This window comes from Bactrocera tryoni, chromosome 5 (genome assembly GCF_016617805.1).
Source record: "Bactrocera tryoni isolate S06 chromosome 5, CSIRO_BtryS06_freeze2, whole genome shotgun sequence".
Lineage (NCBI taxonomy): Eukaryota > Metazoa > Arthropoda > Insecta > Diptera > Tephritidae > Bactrocera > Bactrocera tryoni.
The window spans coordinates 22,534,559-22,561,862 of NC_052503.1; the positions used below are offsets into that span (position 1 = coordinate 22,534,559).

The following is a 27,304-nucleotide window of genomic DNA, read 5'->3' on the forward strand; positions in this document are numbered from 1 at the left end:
CAAGACCGGACCCGTTGCCAATCTGATGAAATCCCACTCAGAAAGCTCATCGGTTTTGCAGTTTCCAACTATTACGCTATGACCCGGCATCCAAGCACTGATTCACTAGTTTTGTGTGCTTACTGTAGCTCTGCTATCGATGTGAAGTCGCACCTGTTTGAGGGAAGCTGCATTTTGTAGCGTGATGGCAGCCATTTTCGTTTGAAGCTGCAGTGGTCGGGTAGTCTAAAGCTAGAGCGCTGGAGAACTCTCGACAGAAGACGTAACATTCGACCTTTCTCTTTAGCTTTGATAGATCCGTGAAAAAGCTCACTGCACCTTCCATTTTTCCAGAGGCTTCGCTTAAGTGACCGAAGGGTAATACTGACTATAAAACTCCGCTAGATTTAGTACTATTTGAGTAGAGATAACTGTGAAGAAATTTTGAACTTTCTTCGTTAAAGTCGGCATATTTTTCACAACTCCTCGAGCGCTTTGCTTGTCTTTAGATATGTGGCATATAAATATTGTAAAAAATTTAGTGGCACATTCACATGTTGCTCTTGGCTTGTTGGATAACTGCTGAATGTTTCCGCTGCCACAAATCCAACCACAAATGCACACATACATACATATAATACATACATATGTATGTATGTATGTATATGGTATACAGTTGTAGTGCTCACTTACTTCTGCTTATCTTGTCAGTTGGATCTTATTTATTTTTGTGTTATTTAATTAGTATTCTGTGCCAAGAAATCCGATATTGTTTATGGCTTAGCTTCACACTGACAGTGATTGACAGCGAAAAAGCGCTGCCAACGCTTAACTACCAGCCCAAATACATACATACATACATGCAAACGTACACACGTGCTCGGTCGCTCACACGCCTGTGGTTGTTGTACATATATGTGCATGTAATTGTGTGTGTAAAAGTGGCATGCAATTGCGAATTTTTTACTTTCAACTTTGCTGCTTGTGAATGGCAACGCTGGGAAGTCGTGAATTTGCAGCCTGCAGACACTTTGCATCGCTCGGATATTCATGGATGCAGACGATGCGTTGCGGTTAGGCGGGCGCTCATTGCAATTTCGAGGAGGTGGAATGGATGGATGCCAATGTTGAAGGAAGCATGTATGGAAATGGTGGAGTGTGTGGATATAGAGTACATATATGTGTATGGAAGCATTGCTATATGTATTGGTATGTTTGCCGGTATATATGTACATATATTAGAGCGGGTCGATTTACAGGGCGCCAAAAAAAATGGAAAAATTTCATATGCAAGAAATGTGCTAGATATCATTTTGAAGAAATTAGCCTAAGAAATTATGGGTCTAAAATCGGTTTCGAGCCAGCGATGTTTGGGTTTATAAAAATTTGTTCGACACTTTCTGAGATATCCGCATAAAACTTAATAAATAATTGAATTTTTACATTCTATTGTTCATTTTTCGGAGTTCGCCAGATGGGACGACTATAACACATACCTCCCCTACAACCGATTATTCAGTATTTTTAAATTTCGCCTTAAAAATAGCAGGCAGAAACCGTTTTTATATCCATAGTCTGTTAAGGGGGTCATGTGGGCATACAGGTTCCAAAATATCAATTTTTTTATTATCTTATTAAGTTCGACCATCTCTAGAATATTGTACTAAATTTTAAAGTTAATCCGAGTAATAGTTTCGGAGATATCGCCTTGAGAACTTGTGCGCACGAGGCTAGCTAGCCTATGTGCGCCGTCTTTAAACTCGTTTTTCTCGAAATTGTGTTTTTGAAGTCGGTTGGTAAGACTTCTTGAGAACTACTCAACTGATCTTCATGAAATTTCTCACAGGTCTTTGAGATACAATTATTAAATTTAATTAGACGAAGGATTTTTTTTCGATTACAACTATTTGAAAACAATTTCGCGAAATTTGCAATGAATTTTTAATTTTTTTTTTTGTAAAAATGTCTGCTAAAATTCAATTTTCAGTTTTTTTTTTCGTCGTCCAAGTTCTAAAAAAAAATTTGAAAAAAGTCTATTTTTTAAATTCTATAGAAAAAACCGACCCGCTCTAATGTACATACATATGTATATGCTCACCCACACACCCGCCTGCCAATACTACCTACCTACTTCGCCTCAGTTGTCGGTCAAAACAATCATGAATGGGGCTCAGTCGACATGGCGCGAAAGTGCAGTATATACATGTATACGCACACACACACTCACACACATGCAAATACGTAATTTATATGTTCATGTGCGCAGAAATCTTCGGCGTGGCCCACGTGTGCACGTCCACAATTTTATTTGCCTACAATGAAATCAACGCATGTGAATGCCGCCACGCATATACACACATACATATGTATGTGTGTGCGCTTGTACCAACTTGCATTTGCTTGCCGTTCTTTCGTGCATTTGTGTGTTGTTTGGGTTTCGTTGTTTGTTTTGCAATTATGCAATTTTTGTTGAAATTAATTTAATGGCATGTGCTGAAATGTTTGCGTTCACTTTACGACCGCACACACACACACACCACATACATATGCACTCAAACACAATCGGCGGCAGTCGAAGTGGGCTCACGTTTGGCACATTCAGCATTTTTAGCCGTGCTTTACGCGCTCGCTAATGACTAAGTGACTGATTGACGGCATGTCTAATGGTCAGTTGGTGTTATCAACTTCCTTCATCGCTTATCGCTTTCATCATTTTGGCAATAGCTTCTGTATACAGACATACGTACATATGTATACAGATGTTTGCTCGTGTTCCTATGTACTCATGTCTGGTTGTTTGTTGGTTGTCGATTCCTCAGTTTTCAGTTTATTCTTTGGCTAAGTGTTATATCTATTTATATTCAATTTAGACATATTTCATTAGTGACTTCATGCGAAAAAAATGTGGGAAATATATTTTTATATAAATTTTGGAATTTGTGGTATTTTTTTTTATAACATTTTCCGAGAGTGAAAGCTGTCTAAGTACAGTTAAGACTTGTTTTGAGCAACTTTTTCCCACTTTCCGATATCATTTTTGTAGTACGATTGGTTCTCTGCTACAAATACAACTCAGTTTCGGTGATCACCTCTTCATTCGACGAAACTTTCTTCGCAGCCAGTATACTTTTGAGATCTGAGAACAGGAAATTGTCGCTGGGCGCCAGATCTGGAGAATACGTTGGATGCGAAAGCAATTCGAAACGCAATTCGTGGATTTTTGCCAACGTTTTCATTGATTCCTGACACGGTGCATTGCCTTAGTGAAACAGTGCTTTATTGTTCTTCAAGTTCGGCGATTTCGTACTTCGAATGGTTCAATAAAGCTATGCAACGTCGTTGTTGTAGCGGCATAAAACATTCCTGAAGTAATTTCGAAGGATGGTGCCGAGTTGACAGTTCTTGGTTGGATAAAAATCCGGGTTCTTTCCGGTTACTAAGACTCGACTGTCGGCGGAAAACTATGTAAACGCTGTTGATGGTCCTTCCTCTTTAAAGGCAGTCAATGAAAATTATTCTAAGCGCATCCGAAAATACAAACGCCATAACCCGATCAACCGATTCTGGTGGTTATCCACGCTTTGTAGCGGATTCATCATGTGCAGTCCACTCGGATGACTATCGATTTGGACTTCGGAGTGAAATTATTGAGCAATGTTTCATCCACGGTCGCTCCGAAATCATTATCGATCATCCAGAACTAGTTTGTAAACTTCTTTGATGTTTTCGTCGGTAACAATCTCTTTTGATGCAAATCTCAAGCAGTTTCTCCAACATGTTCAGATATAAAAACTCAACAATACTTCTTTAAAACAGATATTGGGTCTCATAGTTCAAAATACCGTTGAAGCGTTGATGGAGCTTTGTTCATATCATGAGTTTTAAAAACTTTTAGTTTAAGTTCAATGGCTGATCCTCAAGATTGAAATCGCATTTCGACTACTTCATATATGCACTCCTACAGTCGGAATATATCGAACCAGTAATCAGGTGTCATCAGTTGTAATAATGTTCGAAAGTTTTGAATTTCCAAGTATTTTCGATTTGATCTCGAAAAGGCGGCACAAACAAGAAAGAAGCAGTGGTTATTTTTTCTTCTTTCAAGCCGCTTCTATACTGGCATTCTATAAGATTTTAAACCTTACTAGTTGGAACCCCTTATTTCCTCAGGGCAATCTTAACCTTAGTGAGGGCGAAGAGCTTCTTAGACTACTTGCAATCAACTTTGGGCGAAGAGGATCCCACTAATGGTAGCCCAACGCTGGCCAAGCTTAAGTGAAGCCCGGCATTCCAGTAGTAGAACGCACAAAGAGAGCGAATCCGTTCACATTCTGTTGATAGCGAGGCTAAGGTGCATTACTTAAACTTAACCGTACTTCTACGCAAGTTTCTTATATCCGAATAGATAATCTCGATTCATAGAGCAAGTGGTGACCTAATACTCTCAATTTTAAGATTATGGTCATACATAATTAAGCGTTCTTGATATAAAAAAATGGTATCCTTAAAACGAAGGTTAAAGGAATAAAGTACCCACAAGCTTGAGATAATATTCTTCTTTTCTGAAGCCTTCCTTTTACTGTCATCTGTTTTCTTTGTTCAAAATTCACGAAGACAATGTTACTACATAAGTCTTTGAATTGCGATTTCGATTCTGAAAGGCTATCGAAAAGCCGCAACTTTAAGTATTATAGCCTTAGCCTCGAACGAAGACCTTCTCAAGGTCTTCTACATTTAATAAACAAGTTTATAAATATTTTTACTTACTTTACTAATTGAAGTTTCCCTTCAAAAAGGTAAATATTTACCACAAATACAACTTTAAAACCCTCAAAAGTGCCCAATTATGCTTAAGTAAGCGAATATTATGAATTTATTGAATATACGTGGAGTCCCTCTTTTCTAGACACAGCGCTATGTGAACGTAATAGAAAACTGTTTCAGTCCACGAGTAGCATAGCTGCAATAAGCGACTCTGCCTACTCCTCCACATGTCCGAAATAAATGCTCTAATATGTTAAATGTCCCACAGAGCACCACATACAACCGACCAGCAAGGGCCCAAAAAGGGGGCGGTTGGCAAACATAATGGATTGGAAAGCTAGTCATTTGGTTGATTGAAGCCGCTTACAATGAATAAATGAGCGCGGACAATAAGCGCGTCTCCAGCGCATTATATACACGCCAATTGTACACACAGTGTTGTATTTTGTTTATTAATAAACCCATAAGAGTCGCTGAATAATATATGAGTTTGGGTGAATGTTCGTTCATATGTATATGTACCTTTGGATGTTTTTACAAATATTTATGGAATTAGTTGTCATATTTGACCAGTTACGTTTATTTTAGTTCGTATATGTGTTTGTGTGGCTGTAGTTCCGCACTTGAGTACCAATCCATTACTAGAACTCTATGTCATTCGTCTTTAATAACTTCGTAAAAAATGGGTTTGAGAAATTGTACAGCTGGGAGTGAACTTGGGTGCTTTGCTGACTTCATATTTCATATATTTTTCGAGGACACTCTACTTTGAAAGATTAGTAATGTATTTTCTTAGAAACTCTGGACGCAGAAGAGCTGATAAATTGGAGCCGAAAAGTTCAGTGTCTTCCCTGAAAAGGTTTTTAAAAACCATGTCTAAAGATTATGTTTCAAATATGTTAAAAAAAAACGAAAAAAAGATGGTTTTCTGTCTTACGAAGTCCAGATAAGTCGCACTTAAGTCATCATTAGGCCCATTGTGCTCCCGTGTGGTAACCGATTTAAGCCTTACCCAAGAACTCAGAAAACGTTAAGTTGGAGTATTTAGAGCCATGGAATATGCAGCTCATCCGGTTGAAGGCTGGGCTTTCGCATAGATAATGTCTCATCAACCTACGCGCATGTGCTGTATTCCATTGAATCCATTTTTTCCATATTCTTAAGGTGGGATCATAAGAGTACAATGCTGCTAAGCTGACATTTGCCACGGAGTAGAAGCTTTTTGATCTGTCCACCATCAACACTACTCTCAAGTAGCTTTGTGGTGTGCCGCATAGCTTATGCTCCAAGACTTAAGTTCTTCCTCTAGGATCCACTGCTTCACACAACCCTTGAAAGAGCTGAATTGCTTGGAGAAGCCTAGGGGAATGGTGCCTCCAGTTGCCTTCGAGCGGGCCAAGCTGGCTTTTAATATTTCTTTGCCTTTTCATTTCCTCCTATTTCTATATGACCGGGTATCCAGATGATATTAACTGAGTTACCTGCTAAAAGTTGGAACTGTCGTTCACGGAACCCAAACTGACCCGATCTTCTTTTCTGAGGAATGAAATCGATGTGTTTAGTTCCTTGTAGGTCTCCTTTTCTCGGTCGCATTGTCGGCCGAGTTCATTAACAAGGTCGAGTATGATATCTTGCCTGTAGTGACGACTAACCTGGCTCCAGTATTCTAAAATCATGAGTTCGCTGACCGTGAGCATTGCACTTGAATGTATATATGTATATTAGCCGGATGTCGAGGATAACCTTCAGAACCTTTGTTGAAGTGATTTTCATTGAGCCCGTAACCCCCAGCAAGCAAGCCCGTTGCACCTGTTTCAAGGTCAAAATCCTCATAATCATTATCATAACGGTACTAGACAGGCTCAAATGTTCACAAAATTCTTCTTGCGATGTTTCCTCAAGTATTAAGATAAAAGTTTCTTGTTCTACATATCTCTGTGAATAATTTGTTGTTGGAGGTTATGGTTTCCATCTGAACTAAATTTAACACTTTTTTATTTAATGCCTGAAACATGATTTTACCTCAGCTGTGTGATTTTTGCGCATGTCTATACAGAGTTGAGTCATTGATTCAAGGGCGGATCGTGGCGAGATCTACATACATATATTTGTTGTGAAAGGTTCTTGAATGAGCAGGTGAAGCTTGATAGATAGTTTCAATCTACACGTTTGACACTTATTTAGAAGTTATGATCAAAATATTAAGTCTGTTCTTCATCTAAAGCAGATCATACATATATACTCGCATCAGCGTGAACAATTTCAACATATACCCTCTGATCAAGTCTGAACCGGACTGCTAAAAAACTTCATTTTCATGTATTTTAGAATAAACTTGTATTATCACCTACAAAATACCTGATCACCTGAGCCAAAAAAAGCAATCCAAGTATCAGTTATCCATATACTTGTTGTAAGCCTCTGCTAGGATGTCCTTCGAATGTTGGTTTTTGGTTTCGTTTCATTTTTGAACCATAATCGAAATCATTCGTCAGGTTTTTTGACAGTTTCGACGTCATATCCATCCCGTCATTTTTATTTTTTTTTTGGTATTCAGTAGGGGTAAGTATCAAAAGCCGGAGTGTGGATCCATCAAGTCATTAGAAATGATGCGTTTGGTGAAAGTTGGGTCTTCAGGTACTTTGTCAAGCATCTCTTTTGCGACCGCTACTCGACGACTTTTTTGATTCAGTGAGTTCTAATTGGTACCGGTTCCGCATTGACACACTTCACACCCAAAACATTAACCGAAACATTAGCCAACATTAACTGAAACTTTAATCAAAATATTTATCAAAATAGTAATCACAACATTAACCACAACATAAACCAAAACATTAACCGAAACATTAACCAACATTAACTGAAACTTTAATCAAAACATTTATCAAAATAGTAATCACAACATTAACCACAACATTAACCAAAACTTTATCCAAAACATTAACCAAAACATTAACCGAAACATTAACCAAAACATTAACCAAAACACTAACCAAAACTTTAACCAAAACATTAACCAAAACTTTAACCAAAATGGCTGAGTTGATCCATAAGTGATATTAATCTATGTGAAAATAGATATCGATTTGGTTTTTGCACACGGTCTAACTGTCTCAGTCCGTTTCAAATTTGGTCAGGTGGTAAGCCACCAAACCAATAATGCATTTATGTACATATATATGTTAGTAGAAAATCGAAGTTTACTATAAAAACCGCGCCGGACGCATTTATGCATTCATACAGATGCGTTTGAGTATGTGTCTACAGCAACAAATATAATCGAATATAACTGCTATTTACATACTTGTATATACCATACATTCATATATGCTTATTAAAACATTATGGGCGCGTCAATCAAACAATTACTATGTATGTCATGTACCTCAGTTAAACAAAGTTGTTGTTGTTTGTAATTTTTTTCAGCTTTTTCAGCTTTAAAGTTACCTTATTCTATCGCACTGCTTCCTATTTATTCGTAGTTACGCGTGTCGCCTCCCAACCTTTTGTTGAAATGTAAATTTCGCCTCTATTTACTTGCGGATGTTGCACGTTGCATTGCGTGGTGGCGTCGTGCATTTAAATCAAATGCTCAAAATGCACAAAATTCAATACAGCAATGTCTGTTATTGTTGTTATTGCTGTATTGTTTTATTATTATGCACTTGCTGCTATTTGTTCGACTTTGTGCTGCCATATAACTAGTTGTTAGCTTGTTGTTGCAACATCGTGGCACAACCATTTCATTAACATTTTATGCAGCTCTTTTATTAGCTACCGTTTGTGCTATTTTTATTGTTGTTCTATAACATTAATGCACTTTCGTAGACAACGCTGGCGTTGCGTGTGCGTCAGTGACGCTCTGGTGGCATGTTTGGTTACAGCTGCAGTGCGTGTTTCACTATAAAACGGACTTGTACGCAGTTTACATGTTAGGCATATTAATAGCAACAAATTCAGAAAACAAAAAAAAAACAAAAAAACTTTACCTCCCTCCTCTCTCAGTCGCCTTTGCTGGGTTCTAATGAGGCTTGGAAGTCATAACACTAAGATTCCTATCGCTCCATCTACTAAAAGGACTCCTGTTTTTTGCCCTTCCTTTAATGACACATATGCACTTGTGTGTCTGTATTTGTAATTACATTATGCAATTTTATCGTTGTCCTCTAATCGGCGCTCTAATGGCTGCTTTTAATTATTAATGTTAATATGGCAACGCCATTAGTTAAAAGGTAGCATTTAATAACCGCTAATAAATTGTGCTTTTATGTACTCTTCTCTTTTTCTAGTTGTTAGTTTGTTGTTGTAGTATAGTAGGAGCTAATTCAATTCATAACGGCGTATTTATGTCATTAAAGAAAGGATAAACGTTAACATTTGCTACTCTGAAACTAGAATACACTGCAAAAATACAAGAGATTCAATACGTCGATTTGTATGACAGCCGTTTGCTATAGCGATCCGATCAGAACAACATCTTCGAAAATTTTAGCTCTATTTTAAGTAAAAACCTGTCAAATTTCATGAAGATATCTTGCCAAATAAATCAGTTTTTCATACAAGGGCTTTCATCTAAGGCTGTTTTTTCTTTTCATTGGTAATGTTTTTTACGTGGCGGGTGCCAATCCCAGCGCACAGCCATGGGAAGTGGATCACTTTAGCTCACCTTCAAACGAATGTTTTTTGGTTACCGAGAAGATACTTGGTCTAAGACCGGAAGTCGTGAGCTGCTTAAACCATATGTAAAAGAATCGTTTTTGAATGTCGCTCATAAAACTTTCCTCACTTGTGTGAACTTCTACGCATGGCTCCACCCTCCGGCTATAATGGCGTAAGGCATATAAAGAAGAAGATACATTTTGACAGATCAGTTTGAATTGAAGCTATATGCTGTAGTGATTTGATACCTCTGGTTCTGACAAATTACCAGCTTTTCGATGAAAAAATGTGCCATATTTCGGATGAATATCCTAAAATATTACTGAATCAGCTTGTAAATCTGTTATTTATAGTATGTACTTATACACATATATATTTTTTAAGTATCTCCACCGCTTCCTTCAGCATACCGCAAGCTTCGTGGCATCTTATTACACCTTGTTCAGGTTATAATTCAGTTTAATTGGTTAATAGTCGGATTTTCGAAGGAAAATATATATTCTTAGTAAAAAGTGTTGAGCTCTTCGATTCACCACTCATCTGATCATCCGATCGCCAAGTTTTGGCACTGTAGTCTCCTTTACGAGAGAAAGTTGCAACAGACTTATCCAGTTGAATTCAATATTGGCGACATATGGTGCTCTCCACCTCATTGGAGCGATATAACAATTTGCTATTCTAACTCTCTTTATTTACGCCAGTTATACCAAATGTAGGTCTGATTTGCTCAAAGTCTCAAACAAACTTTCAAAGTTTAGACGATCGAATTCGGTAAATAATGTGCTGAAATATTTGTTATTCGAACGCTGTCCGATAATACCAGTTTATTTCATTTATACCAATTGCATGTTCGATTGGCTACTCTCAAAGATTTGTGTGCCTAAGAAAATAAGTCAAGAGGACTCTAGCTTTAACTGGAAAATATACTAATCTCTTAACTGATTTCGAGGTAGCAATCATAGAAGTGGACAACCATACACTGAAAAACTAAAAAAATGGTGAGCCTCAGTTGGATTATCAGTGAAGCAAGCAAGGTGCCTCCCTTGGGTAAGCAAAAGGCTCTCCCTGGAAAGCGCAACAATCTTAAAAAAGATCAAAATGACAGCCAACTGCGGTCAGATATTCGTCGACTTCCACTTTCAACCAAGCATTTGATTATGTTCTGTACGATTAGCCGATAATCTTTTGGACATACTTGTTTTGCCAGCTCAGCTTCAGCAAGTATTAACGACTCTAGTTAGCTCTCTCTAACCTTTCGAAAAGGCCACGAAGTAACGTTCAAACGAGGTTCACATTTCCTCACACTTACGATTAGAATTTAAGATCTTAATTAGAAATAAATGTATTTAGATATGATAGATATATACATATATTCACTAGGCCTAACCACCGATTTCTGCTGAGAAAATATACCATCAAGTACGAGTATATGTGTAGACGAGTATATAATTTCTAATGAGATTTAAGTTCAGGCATTTACCCAATAAGATTTAATTGGAAATGCAATTAAGGCACACATTTTCTACCTCAATTTCATTAAAATCTATTAAAAGCTAATAAATAATCTAACATTTTCCTTCCAGAGAAAATACACGACCAAAATGCTTCGGTTGAAAGCGCCTGAGGGGAACATGGAAGAGCACAGGTTCAATGGGTTGCCATGCATGAGAAGAACGCAGCCAACCAACGGCCTGGTCGAGCTGCGTGGCAAGTAGCTACATGTGGCTGCAACATACGGTGGCGGCACCGACGGCGGAGACGGCGCCTGGAAGACACGGAAACATGGTAAGAGCACTAAGCCCAATTTGAATTTACAAATTTTCCAGTTAATTTAATCACGGCGAACTTTTTCTCAAGTTGTTTGCTGATGTGGGTTAACATATTCGATGTGTGTATGTTGTATGTGTGTGTGAAAGCTATACAGATATTGCTAGGGTGTAACAAAAAGTTTTGTTTTTCAAGAAAATGTAAACAGTTTTAGTTACACATTTTCTTAATTTTTTTAGTTTTGATTATTTTGGTTTTAGAAACTAAAATTTAAAAAAAAAATGATGAGAAAAAAACTTTCATAAAAGATAATTAAATTTTTAAAAAAGTTTAATGTTAAATATTTTTTAAAATCATAAATAAACAAATAAAACCAATAAAAAAATTAATTTGCCACAAATAAAAAAAAATCCAAAAAAAATTGGAATAAAGTAAAATGAAGAGGAAATGGTCTTTAAAACATAAAAAAAATTTATCGAAATTACCTTATTTTTTATTTCTAAAAAAAATGAAAAAATATATTTTTATTTTGTAAGTATTAAATATCATTTGAAGAGGTCTTAAACCGGAAAATGTGAGAGTTCCTCAAAAATTTAAAAAAATTGTTTTAAAATTCCAAAATGGAATAATGATAAGTTTCGCAACTTCCCGACCCACCCTCGTAAGCATTATCTTATGCATGACAACATGCGGTATATAACGCTCCTGCCAATAAGATGTTGTGTGTATATATGTATGTATAATGAACAGGTATGATGTGTCGATATGCCCTGGGCGATTGCCACGATCTTCCAAGCAATCTCGTAGGAGCAACGGAAAAATCGACACTCAATTTGCATACGACAACATAGAACACGTGCAGGCGCTGACAAATCGCTTTGCAGACCCCATCAAAATATCATTAAAAACAAAATAAATAACAATAAACAGGAGTAGGGGAGCTTTACGAATATATATACACATATAAATATATGTATATAATATGTATGCTTTTGTGTGACAGTGTTCACATAATGATTTGCTGCAACGTAAGGTGTAGCGTGTTGATGTCAGAGGCTTCGAAAGTAACAGATATTGATTAAATTAAATACCATTTACAATTGCATGTACAACAGCAAGAAGTGTTTACTAGTAACTGTTTATTTTAAGCTAACCACATTTTTGGGTAGTAACAAGATAGTTTTCTATATAGTTTAGCTGATTTAATTTTTCAAAATTTTCCGCAGTTTGTTTATGAAATTCGTCTGGCTTACGATTTTAAATCAAAATTATTTCCAAAATCCATGTATTTTTAAATTCATCTAACTTAAGCGAGTGCCAAACGAACACTCGCTAATATAGTTATATTGTTTTTGATGAGCGAAGTGGGTACAAAAATAAGCAAGTATAAGCCAGTCAGAAAGCAAAATGCTGTCTTGTCGCAATCGTAGAAGTTCTTACTTGATATTATCCAGCAGGCTGTGACGCGGTAGGGCTTCTTGTCAGACCCAAATCGTCAGAGTTGTATGGAAGACGATGAAGTGGAAACATCTAGTCATTCGCTGCACTGAAACAACTCGGCAGTCATACAAATGTGCCTTTGGTAAACCAGGAAATATGGCTGAAAATGATATTAGCCAATTCCAAAAAAATTTTAATAGACCCAAAGCACTTTGTCGATTTTTGAGAATCTTTATGATCAAATATGGGAGTTTTAGGTACTACAACGGACTAGTATTTCCAGCTGTCCAAGCAAGATACCTGTTACGATCAATTCTTTAACCTAACCTCATTGATTCTGGATCTCAAAAGCGGCAACTGCACGTAGCTTTTTACGTCTTTTGAGTTCCTATCAGTCTTATAAACAATCAAACAAGAGAATGTATGCGAGTTGAGCGTTCGTTTGACACTCGCTTATAAATAAGAGGGTTTCCACATATTATTTGTTATTAAGTTTTTCGCATAAAAATGTATAAAAACCTGTTATTTTCTCGACAGCAGCGGGAGGGAAAAGTATAAACCGTATATTATTGTTCTTACCCTGGAAAAAGAAAACAAATTTAAAAAAATTATCAAAAAATAAATAAAATAATAGATTTTTGATTTTTTAACTTTAAAATATTTTTCTTGAGCCGGAACGTCCTGCATTATGAAAAAGAGAACTTTTTATAGCTTGTATATGTACATTAGGGTAATTCAAAAAAAAAAATTATTTATTTTTTTCAATTGGTACTCGCAAAAATAGGTTCCTAGACACCTCTAAGAAAACCTCTCCAAATATGAGTTTTTAATTGTAACGGGAAGGTCCTCCGCCTAACGGTTTTCTATTTTTTCTTATTATCAGATAGAAAAATTTATATCTCGCTTCCAACTACTTGAAAAAATATCTTGTTAATTAGGTTTTGTAGGAAATTGAATGCTCTAAAATATGGTCTCGTATGATTTTTTCGTAAACCCAACCGTTTAAAAGATATTAACAGTTAAATTTTTATTATTTTTGAGAAAATTTTTTATTTCTAATTAATTTTATAACTCAATAAAAAAAAATTATTATTAACAGATTTTTGGGGAGGTATTCTTAGAGGTGTCTAGGAACCTATTTTTCAGAGTATCAAACGAAAAAAAAAAATTTTTTTTTTGATCCACCTTAATATGCATTGATGTTTGACGATGAATATCTCGTAAACGCTTAACTTAATCGAAAAATCATAGTAGACCATTTTTATAGAGCAGTAAATTTCCTACAAAACTATGTGTTTCATCTTTCATAATATTTTTTTTTCATTGAGTTATAAAATTAATTAGGAAATAAAAAATTTTCTCAAAAATAATAAAATTTAACTGTTAATATCTTTTAAACGGTTGGGTTTACGAAAAAAATATCATTTACGAGACCATATTTTAGAGCATTCAATTTCCTACAAAACCTAATTAACAAGATATTTTTTCAAGTAGTTGGAAGCGAGATATAAATTTTTCTATCTGATAATAAGAAAAAATAGAAAACCGTTAGGCGGAAGACCTTCCCGTTACAATTAAAAACTCATATTTGGAGAGGCTTTCTTAGAGGTGTCTAGGAACCTATTTTTGCGAGTACCAATCGAAAAAAAATAAATAATTTTTTTTTTGAATCACCCTAATGTACATATATCTAAAGGGTATTCCTTGATTTCATCTTCTGGAGTAACAGAGAGATACTATATTTAATCATTACATGGGTAAAAAACAGAATTTTTAAAAAAATTTTTTCTCATATTAAAAATGAAATATTTTATAAGAATTGTTTATAGGTACAAACATTACAAAGAAATTCTGAAATTTTTGGAAAAAGGATTTAAACTCGGCCAAGGCGACGCCACTTCTGGTTTTTTTAAATAGTTGCAATCGAAAAAAATCCTTTGTCCAAGTTTTAAAGAATTGTACTTCAAAGACTTGTGAAAAATTTCATGAAGATCACTTGAGTAGTACTCCAGAAATCTTGCCAACCGTTTTCAAAAAATCTTTTTCGAGAAAAACGCGTTTAAAGACGACGCACATAGCCGTGCCGAGCGCACAAGTTCTCAAAGCTTTATCTCCGAAACAATTATCGGATTAACTTGGAAATTTAGGACACTAATCTAGAGGTGTTGTAGAAATTAATAAGACGATGAAAAAATTCAATTTTTTGAAACACGTAAACCCATGTAACCCCATAAGATATTCAGAGTGCATTTCTTGTTTCACTGTTCTAGGATTTCAGAGTTATCATATATATATTGGTACATTAAATATTTCAGACGCGAAAAATAAGCTGATTCGAACAGAAAGTAATCATTCTATTTTCGAGTTATATGAACGACTTTTTAAGGACATTATATATTCATAAGTACAAAATGGAAATTTGGTTTCATATCTCCAATAATTATGTAACTAGAAATACGAAATATATATTTATATTGATTGGAAAATGTACTAAGAGGATTTATGGGGAAAGTAGAAAAGATCCTTCAGATATGAGACTTTTTAGTTTAATACCGATATTTGAAGAGTTAGAAGAATGATTTTTTTACGGTTTTTTACGCATTAGGAACTAAATTTAGACAGTGAGTAAGAGAGTATAACATTCACATATATCTCCCATACAAGCGATCCTTCAGATTTGAGAACTTTCAGCCTAAATCCTTCAATTAGAGCGCTACGAACGCATGCTAAATTTGGTAATACTTTTATTTACCAAGGGAATAGGAATGTAAACACTAAAAATCATACAGATCGGAGAACGCACACATAAAGCTCCCACACAACCGATTATGCAGATGTGATACTTTGCAGTATAACTTCTTTATTTAAAGCGTTTGAAACGAAAAATTTTCCAGATGTTTATCTACTGGGGACTAAGTGTACATAGTGAAAAATATTGAAATCGCATGACTTTAACATATAGCAGCCATACAACCGATTGTTCAGATAGGAAATATTCTACTATAACTTCTTTTTATGAAAAGCTACGAACACTGAATTGAGAAATATTTTTGTCCATTATTGTAAGAATATAAATAGTAAAAATCATAAAGTTCGGAGCACTCAAACACATATCTCTCATATAGCCGATCATACGTATGTAAAGCTTTGTACCAAAACTCTTTCAGTTGAAGAGCTACGAAAACTAAATTTGGTTATATTTGTATTTATCAAGAGTAGAGTGTGGACAGAAAATATCATACAAATCAAAAGACTTAAAAATATAACTCCCATATAACCGTTAGTTCAAAAATGAGTTTTTGAGCGATAAATCATTTATATAAAGAGCTGCTAAAACTAAATTTGGCAAAATATTTGTCTTTTAGGTATAGAGTGTAGAAACCGAAAATCGAAAAGATCGGCGGACTCTACAATATAGCTGCCATACAGCATAGAGGAAGAATTACTATCTTTTGGTTTTCTTTTTACTTCATTAAAAAAATTTCGTTATTTTCACACAGACACATGTAGCTGCATTACGATCGCGGCCAGTTCCTTCCCAGAGTTACTCATTACACGTGCATTTTTGTTGTTGTTTTTTCTCCTTCTGCTTAAGAATAAATCACGCACCTCAACATGTGGGCGGTCGTAAACCATTTGTCTGCCACAATTGAATTTGATTGATTTACATAGATAATGAAACAAAAGTAGTATTGAGAAAACAATAACAACAACAAATAGGTCGCTGGTGAAATTGCTGCTTAAGCTGCATTGACTAGACCTTACAGAGGCACTACCTGTTTGGCGCACGTGCATGCTAAGTAAGCGATAATCATGCCGCTTAGGCATAGATATGTAAATATGTACATATATACATATACAAAGATATATACGAATTTGAAATTTCTGTGCGTATCTGTGTGTGTAAATCTGCATTTATAGCCGGCTTAATGCCTTACAGGTGTTCAAGCGCTTTCTTCGTTACTTCTTTGTATATATATCAGTATTTATTGTAAAAATTTGTATATAGCGGCTTATATAATTAAACTCATTCATATTAAAATTCAAGCGTATTAAATTTTAAGCATATTGATATGAAAATTTCACGTTGAAAGACACACACACATAATATAAATCAATAAATTGTGGAAATTTCAATAATTTTATCGCTTGGTATTTATATTACTTTATGGAAAAGCGCTTAAAAAGCTGCTGTGGCTTAAGAAGCGCTTGTCAAAAATCCATAAATGTTAACACGCTGATTTTCGGAATGCATTGAGCGCTGATTTGGCCGCACATAATTTATGGCCGCGATGGAACACACCTTAGCTGGGTAGGCGACAGCGCCAGATGTGCGCAAGTACTTAAATATATATATACATATACATATATATTTTTTTATATTCAAAAATTTTATATGTGTTTGTATTTTGAAGATGTTTATATGGGTTGGCTATAAGCCCAGCACAACTATCTAGTACTCATGCTCATCTACATAAATACAGTGGTAATACATATATATGTATGTATAAGTAAGTAGATATATATACACACATATACATATATACAAACATACATAATACACTTATGACTTACTCTTCCATATCTGCTTTATCCATTGTCTGCGGCCTTATAACAAAAACAACTCGACAATTTGACAGGCACAAGATTTATTGACCTTCTTCAAACAAATTTATAAAAAAGCTCTCATCCCATAAATTGAAAGAAGAAAAAATGTTGAAAAGCAAAAAAAAAGACAAGAAAAAGCGTTAACCTGCACCGCAGCTATAATACCCTTCACATGTGCATTTCTTATAGCCTAAAACAACATAAAAATATATTTTTCTTGATTTTGGAGGGTCAATTTGTATGGCAGCCATATGCTATAGTAAGCCGATCTAATAAATTTTTTCGGATATTATAGAATTTTCTAAAATAATAGTATGTGTCAAATTTCATCAAATTATCTTGCCAAATAAAAAAGTTTTCCATACAAGAAGTTGGTTTGGATCGGTCAGTTTGTATGGCAGCTATATGTTATAGTGATTCGATTTAAATTTTTTTTTTGACAATTTTAGTGTTGCTTAAAATAATAATCTATGCCAAATTTTTTGAATATACCCCGTCAATTGAAAAAGTTTTCCTTACAAGAAGTTAGTTTGGAACGGTCAGTTTGTATGGCAGGTATAGGCTATAGTAGTTCGATATCGGTGATTCCGACAAATAAACAGCTTCTTAGGTAGAAAATAATATGTACAAAATTTCAGAATGATATCTCAAAAACTGAGGGACTAGTTCCCTCCAGTTATTCCAAACTTCGTGGCAAACTTAATATACACTCTTCAGGGTATACTCGTAAATACCCAAATATATATGGTAGGTATATGAACACCAAGCATATTAGAATTTAAAAATATTGTAAAACACTATAAAATATGAATATAAACCAACGACAGCCGCAAAACCAACGAAAATAGATTTTAAAGTAAAGGAAAACCACAACAACAAAACAAATTTTAGAAATTATGGCTAAAAGAGAAAATTCATAAGGCACGCACACACACATACACATGCAGGCAAGTGTAAAATACATGACAGCCCATGCGAAGAAAAGGGCATGGCATAGCTTTGCGGCTGTGTTGCGCCACATGCAACATGCAAGCGTATGTTATTGTTATTGCATTTGTGCTGTGTAGCATCCCGCCTTGGCAAGCGTAAAGCAAAAGCCAGCGACGCAACAATACGGGTCATTCCGTAAATCATCCAACAGTTCATTATAAAAACGCATATAATTACGAAATAATGTCACAATGTCATAACAAAACCATACAACAATTCTCCTCTCCTAAGCATATGCTACATGCGCATTTATTGCTACGAGTTTTTGTATGTGTATGTATGTTTGTTGAAATTTAAGCCCAGAATGTGTTAGAGATTTGTAGCTGTCGCACAGTTTAGTTGCAGCGAATGTCAAAAAGTGACCCACATTTTAGTCCAACGAGGCGGGAGACCAGCTGTGCACGCCCAGTTGGTGAGCTTCTTGGTTGAGCGAAAGTGAAGGCGGCTGGTTTTGGTGTTGAAAGAGTCGGTGGAGCACAACAAGAAGCAAGAAATACATATAAAGATTTTTTTTATTGTTAGATGTTAACTGTTTCGATTAAGGGTTTAGTATCTTTGGCTGATCTACTGAAGCCTTGCAGGAAATTTCAGTCACTTTTTATTTTACCAATACCGTTTCAGGAGCTCTTGTTCGCACGCGATGAGTAACCTTAATATTGATTGTGGATATTTTTTCTCATAGACTTACTTCAACGAAAAAACACGACTTTTCACAGATCCATCGGACTAAATATTACTTCGTGGGAGCGACAACCAATTTTAAGTATCTGATTTACATATCTAGCCCTGGACGTCGCGTGAGCTTAGCAGACACTGATCAACCGCTAGCTCCTGTGCAACTGCGAAATCCTGCTGGCCTAATGTAGTGCACATGAGATCCTCTTAACTTCTTTCTCTCGGTACGGTTCAGCTTGTCGCCATTGGAGAAGTTCGTACTGGCCATTGCCCAATAGGCGTGCATGCGATAAGACAGGCAATTTTATCAACAAAACATGGAAACATACCGGCGATCTCTCCTTCATTGTTAAGCTTTTGCGAGTTTGACTTTGAAACATCTCAGCAGTCATATCTCCTGCCAACCTGTCGAAATAGTCGAAAGTTATAGCAGACGGCTACAATGGCTTTGTTTGAGAGTATTTTCGATCGATTCCTAGAACATTTAGGTATCACGATGAACCGGCGTTCTCAGCGCTGAAAGTGGAATCCTAACATATGTATAATATTACGATAAGGACATCAGTCAGGACAGACTGACTGTTCGGTCAGGTTAAGTTAAGTTAAAAGGTCGATCCGAAAACGGATCTGATCTGTATCTGCCGAAAAATTTTCATCTTTAATAACGGCTTTCCATTTAACAAGGTGCTTAAATGGAAGTAAAAGCTTTCAACTTCTGACTGTTGCCACTTACCCCTTTTATTTTAGGTGGGAAGGCTTTTGAACAGCAAAGTATTCTTTCACTCAGACATCAACAAAAATCATTATGGACTCCAGGAGGTAATACTGGCATTCATGTTTCCTCTCAAATCTTGCAAAATAATCCGTTATCAGTCTGTGACCCTTCGTTGGTTGATGTTGATTTCCGCTGCTCCAACATTTTGAGAAACCTGCTTTTCACTTCGACGTTTAAGTGGCTGTTAGAGGCACGGATGATTGATATGATGACGGATAATGCATTTGTTCATCATCACGGGACAGCATACTGCAAATTTCAATATCATCCCGTGATTCCATTTGTATATAAATGATCTACGTGACGAGCTGACTCGATTTACCATAGTCGCGTTCGACTCATCATAAGTAAAATAAATGCCAACTAGTGCCTCAGTTATTGAGATATCGGTCCTAAATTTTGCACACGTCCTTTTCTCATCAAAAAGCGTGTTATTTGTTGGAACCGCCGATATCGGACTACTATAGCATATAGTTGCCATATAAACTGAAGGGTAAAAATCTAGTTCTGGTATGAAAAATGTATTATTTGACGAGATATCTTCACGAAATTTTGCTCTAATTAATATTCAAGCCAGTGCTATTAACTCCGAACAAATTGTTCAGATCGGATCACTATAGCATACAGCTGTCATACATAGTAATCGTTCCAAAAGAAGTCCTTATATGGAAAACTTTTTTATTTGACGAGGTATCTTCACGAAATTTGACGAGACATGTTGTTAAATTCAATTCTAAAATCTCCGAAGAAATTGCTTAGATCGGGTTACTATAGCATATGGCTGTCATACAAACTGACCGATCAAAAACCAGTACTTATATGGAAAACTTTTGTATTTTAGTAGATTTCTTCAAGAAATTTGACTCGAATTATTGCCTAAGGCAACAATAAATCTCCTGACAAATTGCTCAAATCGGGTCACTATAACATAAGCTGTCATACAAACTGACCGATATAAATCAAGATAAAGAAAGAAAACAGTTGAACTAAAAGTTTGTCAGTTATTTAATAAATAATTTGGCTTCAAACTTAATCTTCAAAGAAACTTAAATAAAATAACGCTTTAGAAGAAAGACCAAAAAAAAAAGGCTTTGCCAATCTTTGACTTCTGGGGCACACACTACTCGTTAGAGAAAATCATTTAAATTCAAATTAACTTCGCACAAAATATATATTTACTAGAGAGAAAAGCAATAATAACAATTAATTATTTACTAAGTGCGGCTTTTCTTAATACTATTACTGTAAACAAAACATTTTTCTAATATTTTAATTTAATTTAATTTGATTAGTTAATCCACTTTGCAACAACGTGGCTTAGTAAACTTTGTACGATTCGATTACTGTGACTGACTTCGGTCTATCAAATGGAAATTAATGCCATGTGCTTTCTAGCACGCAGCTGTGCTTTACGTTAATCAATTTTCTGTTGTAATTGTTATTGTAATTGTAATTTAAGACCCGCGCAGAGTAACAGACAGGCACTGATAAGACGTTGAACATCAACCGACACACAGCTGTAAATATCTACAAGCATATAAAAGTGTATGTATGTCTTTAGTAAAGAGTATATATGCACTAGCATATATATACTATTATATATATGTATATATAATTACAAATAATCACATCTGTATATACAAGTATGTGAGTAGGTATGTACTTTTTTGCAGGGACAACGCCGTAGGTGATATCATCGGCCAGCGGCCATAATGGCTGGCTGGGCCAGCGTTGAAATGAAATGAAATGTGAAAATTCAAGTGCTTCACTAATAAATCAACAAACTGGTAATAAGTAATGACGAATTATGCGCTCAGCGTTTAAAAATAAATTAATATTATCATGCAGCTGGAACGCTGTAGTCGAAAATAAATGCCGTAAAGATGATTTAATTTTTGCAGCTTTTATTGCATTGTTGTTGGAGTAAGAGGAAAAAAGCAGAAAAAAAGTAGAGAAGAAGACAGCTGAATGTTAAGTGTAGTGTCAGCAATGTTTTCTATGCATAGTTTTAATTAAATATCTGATATTTTTGCGTTTCATTAAGTGGGAGAGTTCTCACACGTGTTTTTTGGACTTAAAAGTTGACTTTTTCAAATATTCGCTCACCTTTTATAATGCTTTAAAACTGGCATTTTTAAAAGAAATTACGATCTTTAACGATGACTAACGAGCTAATTTATCGGTTGCTTGAAACTTGAGAAATCGTTCATTAGGATTTTGATATCAGATACAGAGGTTTAGTACGAATTTTGCATGCAAGAAATCATGATTTGTACATTGTTAGGCACGATTGCTATTCTTTAGAAGTTTTTTTTTATCAATATGTTTGTGAAATGGCATGGGAGATATTTTATTGACTAGCGTGATTGAAGGTGACACCTTAAACTCCAGCTTCTTAAGATCTTCCACTGTTTTTCAAACTAACCTGCAGGTCTCTCTCTCGGCTTAAATGTAGTAGAACATAAATTAAAGAAGAGACCACGTTAAGTGCCTGGAAATTTTTTAGCGAGCGCCAGTTATGTGCTCATACGTACGATGTGACTATGAATCTCAATTCTTTCCTCAAATGCACCAATTCTTGTTAATTTCTCTAGATTTCTCTACAAAAGTTGGTAGACTGGATTATAAGGCCGTCATTCCTAACAAATTTTGTTGATCTATAACAAGAATAGAGAAAAGTTTGGAACTAAACTACGTGAGTACTATTTGGGGTGATTTTATTTCAATTTGGACAACTTAGAGCAGCTTTTCTGAGATGGTTCATTATACACTCATAAGATAGTTCGATATAGTAATCTATGAAAGCGCGCTCAAGACACAAGATTAGTGGAAATTCTCATTTAAAAAATACTTTGGTTGTTACTCTTAAATGTTACGAGTCAATATTCAAGACAAAATTAAAATTATTCTCTTAAAATTTCGGTCAATTTGGTGTGAAATCTGGACTATTCTGTACTTAGTACAAGTTGGTTTCGGCTATTTAAAGAATTTGGAAGAGTTCTGAAAATACTGTTTTTGTCAGAAAACGGAGTCGGTATTTTCCTTGCGTTAGTTAAGAAGATAATTCCAAATACTCTGTCATCAGTTGGCCTATGCACGTTAAAATTCGAGATGACTACTGGAAAAGAAGAGCTATTCTGGAAGACGCTATAAAAAATTTAAACTCAAATACAGGATTTTGTCTTCTAAACTTAAGCCGTAGACTTGTGCACTTGTCCCGCACTAATTCTCTTGGACCAAAGAAACTGAACTCCGTTTGGTGTCACAAAGGACCAAAACTAGGTCGTAGATATTCCAGAGTATACCAGTTGAATGGGTCTTATATAGGATGGTAATTAACCTTTTAGTAGGCAGCTTCTTGCTTTGACAAAAAATGATAAACAGGCAGATGACTTGGATCTTACAAGTGGCTGTAGCTCTACTTAATATTCTTTAAAATGCAGATTTTAGTGAAGTGTCCCAGAAGGAATATAAGAGGTCTAACATATCCATTAATGAAAAATACGTATTTAGTTATGAAAAAATCATCATTAAGGGGCTAAAGTAATAGTAGAGATAAATATTTGGCTGTCATACTACTTTTATTTAAGATCTAAGGTGGGAAAATAAGTATAATTTTTATGTCATTTTTATTCCCCAAGTTTACTAGTTACTAAATAACCTTATATTAAGGCTAAATTGCACTCAATGCATCAATGTGAATCACATTAATCAATTACATTTACTTATTGTCTTACGACAGATCGTTAATTAAGGTGAATACTAATAAAAAAAAAGTTTGACTTAAAGTTTATGTAATCAAAAAGGGAACTTCGAAGACTCTATAAAATACATTTCTGTTTAAATGATCAGCGCGACGATCTACATATGTATACTCCCTTCTGTCTGTATGTACTTGAAAAAAGAACTCAATTTGTGAGATATCGATCTGAAATTTTACAAACTTCTTTTGTTCTTTAAGAAGCGACTCATAACTCGAAATTGTGGATATCGGACTACTATAGCATATAGCTGCCATATAAACTGAGCGGTAAAAGTCAGTTCCTGTATGGAAAACTTTTTTACTAAAAAAGATATCCTCCCGAAATTTTACAAGGATTATTACTCAAGACAATGCTACAATATACGAAGAAATTTTTGTGATCGGATCACTACAGCTTATAGCTGTCATACAAACTGTACGATCGGAATCAAGTACTTGTGTGGGAAACTTTTTTATTTGACAAGATATTTTCATGAGAATTGGCATGTATTGTTATCTAAGATAGTGCTATAATCTTCGAACATATCGTTTACATCGGACTAATATTGCATATAAGTAGCTACCATACAAACAAATTGGTCGAAATGAAGTCGCTATATGGAAAACATTTTGATTTGACGAGGTATCTTCACCAAATTTTACACAGATTATTACTCAAGACAATGCTACATTATGCGAAGGAATTTTTTAAATCGGATTATTATAACATATAGCTGCCACACAAACTGACCGATCAAAATTAAGCACCTTTAACGAAAACCTTTTTATATGACAAGATATCTTCACAAAATTTGTCATTTATGTCAAACAGATACTCAGTTTACTTTAAAAATATATAGCGATCCTCGCATGCTTAAGATTTTTGTTGCTGTTTTTGGTTTTCTGACCACTTTGGGGGCACTTTTCATTTACTAATTGCGGATTTTGTCAAAAAAAAATATCAAAAATATTGAAACAATTAGTTTTATGTAACTTGTAACAATAATAAACAATTTCCGATACTCAAAAAGTGTAATAATCTTACAAAGCAATATTTCAAGCGGTCATTACGCAACTTTAAAGACGCATGTGTATTTTCAAAAATGGCCACTTTGTCATGCTCGCACAAAAATTGTCGCAAACTGTCGACACACAGTTGAATGAACTCATTTCGAGAACACGGCATGTGTGACTTATACACACACGCATGCACACACACACATTCAATTTGTTGTTTGTAATACTGTCTGGGCGCAGAGAGTCTTAAATATCCTGGCATGCAGGAATTTCGTGGTATCTCATAACAGTGCATGCAGTGAATGAGGCGTTACAAGCGACCATAGCGCTGCCAATATGACTACGGACATTTTTCTGCGCAGAAAAAAATTGGAAAAAGAAATACAGCAACAACACATGTGTACACATATTGGCTGTAGCACATTTACCGTTCCCGTTGGCATGTCGGCGACGCCCCCACATGCGCACACTTGGATGCGTGTGTGTGCGACAGCCGACCACACATTGTCGGTGGCAGGAGTCAACGACAGCGGCATGAGCGAAGCAGACATAAACTCTATATAAATTTGTATCTATCCTTGCTGGCCGCTCTTATCCTGTCAACCACAAAAACAAAACAAAAGTCACATATGAATGAAATAGAAAGAAATGAGCGTTGAAAAAATGGTTATCTGTTACCGTTACAAACATATACTCCTCTCACTCTGTGTCACCGTATGCACATAAGCCGAGCCAAACCACCGCTAACCACATGTGTAGGTACAAGTACGAAAAAAATTAAAAGAAAACAACAAAAAAATCAGCTAGGGGTAGGTTTGCTATTTTTTGCCACATATTTTTTTCTTTGTTTTTGTAATACGTGTACTCATATGGGTGGATTTATGCGCATAAAAAATATCTAAATCCACACATATGTGCATGTGTGTGTTTGTTAGTTATATGTGTGTGTGTTACTGCGGCTATAACCACACCCGGTTGCATGCCACACGGCGCGGCAGCTCTACACCAAGCTCCTTCTGACTTTATTACATTGATCCTGCACACATTTTTTCTACATTTATGTGCATTTAAGTAAACACTGGCTCAATGATTGTGTTCTGTGCGTATGTATGCGTGTACGTTGGAATGAATGTCTTTGCAACACATTTCTGTTGCTGGCTTGTGGAGCCAGCGTTATTGCCGCTTACTAATGGCAGCTTTCCTGCCCACATGCGCGCTGCCGCGTTATCCTTACACTACAGTTATATTTGTAGCACACTGGCAACATTTCGTTTTTGTTGTTGTTGTTGTAATATCTGCTGACTTTGTTACTTTTGTGCGTGTTCACTTGTTTTATGCAACGTCCTTTGCCTGCCTTCAACCTTCCACAGCAGTTTTGCATTGCTGTTACTATGCAGTATTTACTGCTGTTGTTGTTGTTATTGTTGTTGTTGCGGGCAATTTGAAGTGCGTAGCGCGTGTTGCGTGTTGCGTGCGTCTTCATCATTTACGTGGCACTGCCATGTTTGGCTTCATTTCCAAGGGAAATGTCTAATAAAAATGATTTATGCTTAGCAGCCAACAGCCAAAAGCCAACAACAACGCCGGAGTGAGGCGCTTTCCACGAATTAGTCGAATTAGAGACCTTGTTGAATTTCTCAAAGTTTTCCCAACTGCTATTTAACATATTTAGTTTGGCTTGGTTTATTTTTAGTTGGCGTGTAAACTTTTTTTTTTTGGATTCCATGTCGAAGTGCGTAAATCGTTAAAGAAAATCGATATTTAGTACTTTAAGGGAGCTTATTTTTGGTGAAAGTTTACGCGGAATATTTTTTTTTGGGTATTTTGGGCAGTTGAAGGTGTTTCTTGAGAGCAGTGATTATGGCTCTGCAGGCAATTTAAGTCCCCAACTAATAAATTTCCACGATAAAGCCTCTAACACTTACCATACCCAAAACATACCCAAAATATACCCAAAAAATTAACCAAAATGTCTCGAGTCGTTCCAAAGGAGTTGAAATCCCTTACTATCTCTCTGTTGCCAATATGATGATTTTAAAGCACAGTTTCATTACCTTTTTCAATGTCACCAATCATTGACAGACGGGAATGAAGGACTCGCATAAGTCAAGTTTTCGCTGACTTCAAGATCATCACTTTGTGCTTTGTAGCACTCACGTAGCATTATATATGTAAAAATATGTCAACCATTCCGAGTTAATTTCGAAAGATGAACCTACGAATCCTTGGCATCTTCGGTATATTTCATATAAATAACTCTCCCTGCTCCACCGATGTGGTCCCTAAAAGTCTACATAACCCTCTAGTAGTCGATTGATTCGTTGACTACAGCACTCTTATAGAAGAACGTACTCAATAAAATCCATTGAGGTTAAGATTTATTGTGGATTTATTAGCCGATAAAAATATAAATCATAATGTTTAAGAAAAAAATTATTCTAGCAGAAAGTAATATTATATCATAAAATTTCTGAAATAACAAATTTCTGTAATTTTAATCAACTTTGCTCAAATGGAAGTCCACTGATCCAAAAAGAAACTTGATGTAAAAGTGCCACACGAGGTAACTCAAAAAAATTGCATATATCGAATTTCGTTCTACGATTCGGTGCTGCATCGATCCGTTTCTGAAGTGGATGGTTACTTCCCATGAAAAAGGGAAACGGTCGTGGTACAATCGTGGCGAGCCAGCATAAATTGTTCTTATGCCAATACCCCAGAAGTGGTCAGCTTTGACAAAACGGAGAGCAATGATCTTCTATCAGAACAAGGCCAGGTCACAAATGTGAAAACTATCCCAATTGTTTGCAAATTGGTTTCTATGAGAGCAGCTTTATGAATTCGCCTTGCACATTTGACCCAACCTCAAACTCAGCTGGTTTAAA

The 27,304-nt window shown here is 35.6% G+C and overlaps 1 long non-coding RNA gene across 1 annotated transcript in view; it reads left to right on the forward strand.

Moving 5' to 3' along the window:
• LOC120778710 overlaps positions 1-27,304 on the forward strand; it is a 163,371-nt gene that overhangs the window by 124,837 nt on the left and 11,230 nt on the right. Inside the window, exon 7 of the long non-coding RNA XR_005705575.1 lies at positions 10,989-11,190. This is a non-coding gene — a long non-coding RNA (uncharacterized LOC120778710). The remainder of the gene's footprint in view (positions 1-10,988; positions 11,191-27,304) is intronic.